We start from the raw sequence: 3,732 nt of genomic DNA on the forward strand, positions 1-3,732 counted from the left end.
TACCAGGCCTCATTATCTACCTTGAATATAAGCCTGCTGATTGAATCTGCAGCCAATGACTTGACCCATTAACCATGATGAGCATATCAAGATATTTTCCCCACGGAATAAATCTTACCACACCACATTCATTAACCACTTGCAGTACTATAAACATGCCCATGGCATTCATACATCAATCATGATCCATGCTCTTCCAACATTCACACCATGCCTCCAACTCCAGCATGCAAATATTACAATTATATATTCATGGAGCAGGTAATCATATGATCACATTCGTATATATATATTCACGGAGAATATAATCATATAGTCAAGAGCCAAGCTCTATCAGAATCTCATGCTCCCTAATACAATGTGCAGGTAAAGCATTTACATTCTATTTAAGCAGTTAAGCACATAACTACAGAAATAGTTACCATTCCCTGAGTGAAGCTATCTTCAGTGATGAGTGTACATGCCCAACTTGTCTTCAGGAACCATAAACCTTGGCTCGCTCTGATACCAATTTGTAACGCCCAAAACTCCAGGGACCGTTACGGTGTGCCTTGTAAAAAGTGCTAAACTCGCTAATCAAGCCATTTGGCCAAAATCGTGTATCTAAGTATGATTAGCGGTTTAGGGATTAAAAATTTAGGTTAAGATATAACGTTTATTATATACATTGGGATCCCAAAAATATAATTTAAAAGTCTATTACAAGAAAATATTTACAACAGGCCGATCTAAGCGGCAAAACAGGGTTTAACCCTAGTTTCTCTTTCAACCCTCGGCCATGGCGGTCGAGGAGCCGCATATGTACACACCACCACCTAAGCTCTCCAGCTCAAGGATGGTCCAGCTTTCTTTTGCCTTTACCTGCACCACATAGCACCCGTGAGCCGAAGCCCAGCAAGAAAACTCAATATGCTCATGCACAGTAATAACATGTCATCAAATCATAAGGCACACTCCTAGCAGATATAGCCCTAATCAAGAAGGCAAACAAATCCACGTAATGATGGGCATCTAGGATAAGGAATCCTGCCCTCCTAAGTGGATGACTATCAAGACAATCACAATCAGATAGGTGATTTATCACTGGTGGTTCCAGTAACCATATCGGGCTGATAGCCCTGAATAAAAGAGTGACAGTGGTACAAGTCACTAAGGTGGGTTCCGTTCCCTCTAACCGCATGACGATAGGGTCACCGGGGCTTTATAAATAAGTGATCATTTCACTAGCTTAAACAGGATAGGTGCATGATGACTAGTCACCAACATAACCTTCCTCATGACCATAGAGTCATAACCATGGAACACTGTACCCTAACCATGTGACAAGCAGTCACCTAGGCCTTAGTCCCTAGCTCTGAGTAACTAGTCTTAGACTAGACAAGCGCTTATAATTTTCATCGACCATCAGGTCGGTCTAGCATTAATGCTCCTAGAGTCATTCAATGCTGATATCGATTAAATCTATCTTCATTCGGCCCTGCGTTCAGGACGCTTATGCCATTTCTGACTCTTAGGTCTGTAATACGCGACCAGTGCCGTCCCTAACTAGTCAGTGCCATACAAAAGTAAGCAATGCTGCCAAACATATATCATATGTCCAATATCTGACACAGGGCATTCGACATGCTTACTCAATAATTACTAGCACAATTAGGATCATTCATAAACACAGAGGCTCAAGCTTTGAACAACCTCATATTCAATATACATAGCATGCCCTAATCACATGTTTCTCGTGCATTACATTTAAACATCCAACATGCATCAAGAATAACCATTCATGTCACATATACACAGGGTGTCGTTTTCTTACCTTTGGTCCAAGTACAGGTTACCAATAATCAAGCCACAAGCACGATCCCGATTCCAAGCCTCTAGTGATAACCTAGTCACAACCACAAATGGTGATCCAATGATTTCAAGTTCTAAAACTAATCCAGGAACCAAAACCTAGCCTCCAAGACATCAAACCCCACCAATCCGAGTAGTAGGAATGATCCTGAGGCCTAAAACCATGTTCCCGAGGTCAAAACGCTCAAACGGTCTCAACACCCTGCCTGAGCCGCGGCCCCCAGCCATCCCAGGAGCAAGGGCCACGGCGCCCAGCAAGGCCAAAGTGCCTCCACCTGCTTCTTCGAACTAGGTTCGCGACGCCCAAGAACAGGGCCACAGCCCCCCACCCAAAACCGGCCATAACCCCAATTTTAACCTTTTAAAACCTCCCAAAAACATACCTAAACACCCCCAAATCCAAAAATCAAAGTTCCCAAACATCCCCATGATCCAAAACCCATAAAACCCAAGCTTCAATTCAATCGAAAACTCATCAAAACACAAAGTCCAATTCAAGCTTAAAAACTTTAAAAACTTAAAACTTGAATTACCTCCAATTGAGTTGTTTCCAACTAAATCATCCGGTTAATAAGCTTCTAATCTTTCCTAGGATCACTATGCCTTGATCCTCGCTTGATTCCGACTCCTAGAACTCAAGTTATCTTCGAAAATGTGATCGGGAGACAAAAATGGAACTTTGTGGGAGAGAGAGCGTACACAACATTCATTTATTCTTTTAAAAGGTTACTTCAAGCTTAAGTAGCCTCAAACAAAACCTAACGCTCGGGGTCCCAAAAACACTCCCGAGGAAAAAATAGTCAAAACCTCCAGAATTTCCCCATGGTCTTACCAACTCCCAATTTATCACCAAATATTAATTCCCATTACCCAAAACCCGGTAATGCTCTAAATACCCCTTGACTCACTCTGAGTCAAGAATAAATCCCGTTGTGACTTTCCCACTAGCTTACCTCCTAGGATCGTCTTGTGCTGGGTAACCCTGGCATAACCAAATAATAATAAAGCACCACACACATATCACATATATGCCAAATATGCCTAAAATGACCAAAATATGAAAGTTACTCAATTACTCAAAAATGAGTTCACATGCATATTTAGTACACCTAAAGATGCATATTATCATTTAATAACATAATAAATCAATTATGGCCCTCCCGGCCTCCTAATCAAGGTCTTAAACCTCATTAGGAAATTTGTGGCATTACACTAAGTAATATACCCGAGCTATTATTACTGGTTGATATATTATTTATAGAATTATTGCTACACTCACTCTCTGCCTCGAAAAAGTCTGAATTAAAATTACTGGTCGTAAATTTAAAATTGCCTTCCCTGTCAAATAAATGACATGGGATTAGCAAACTATCTAAGAGTGAGAAGTCAATACCATTCTCGTCAGAAGACTCGAGTACAAGTTCATTGTACTTTGGGAGATTTTACTCGCCTCTCCCATGTTGGGGCAGGGGCAGCAGCAGCCTAAGGGTTACTGGAGGTTTCCCGAATGGTCACTCCCGTTGCCCGCTGCCTCGGGGGTTGAGACACATCCCGCTGCTGTTCGAGGATTTCCTCTCAAGTAGCACTCCTCACGGTGGACTCCCTCACTTCCTGGTTAGGTGCCAAAAGGCCGACCATCCTTAGATTGCTCTCAGTGACCAACTCCTTGACGCTTTTCTCAATATTCGTCATGCTGGCTAGAGCTGCGGCCCTCATCTCCATCTCTGGAGTGAGGTTTGGTCGGTACAATGGAACTAGACACAACATCAAGGTTCTAAGGACGATGAAGGAAAAATCAATAAAAAGAAACGACCAAAGATTAAGAAATTTTCCTCCTCGGGTGAAGGCCAAGTTGTCGACGACCAGGTCCTTCGTAAGGAA

This window comes from Humulus lupulus, chromosome 8 (assembly GCF_963169125.1).
Source record: "Humulus lupulus chromosome 8, drHumLupu1.1, whole genome shotgun sequence".
Classification (NCBI taxonomy): domain Eukaryota; kingdom Viridiplantae; phylum Streptophyta; class Magnoliopsida; order Rosales; family Cannabaceae; genus Humulus; species Humulus lupulus.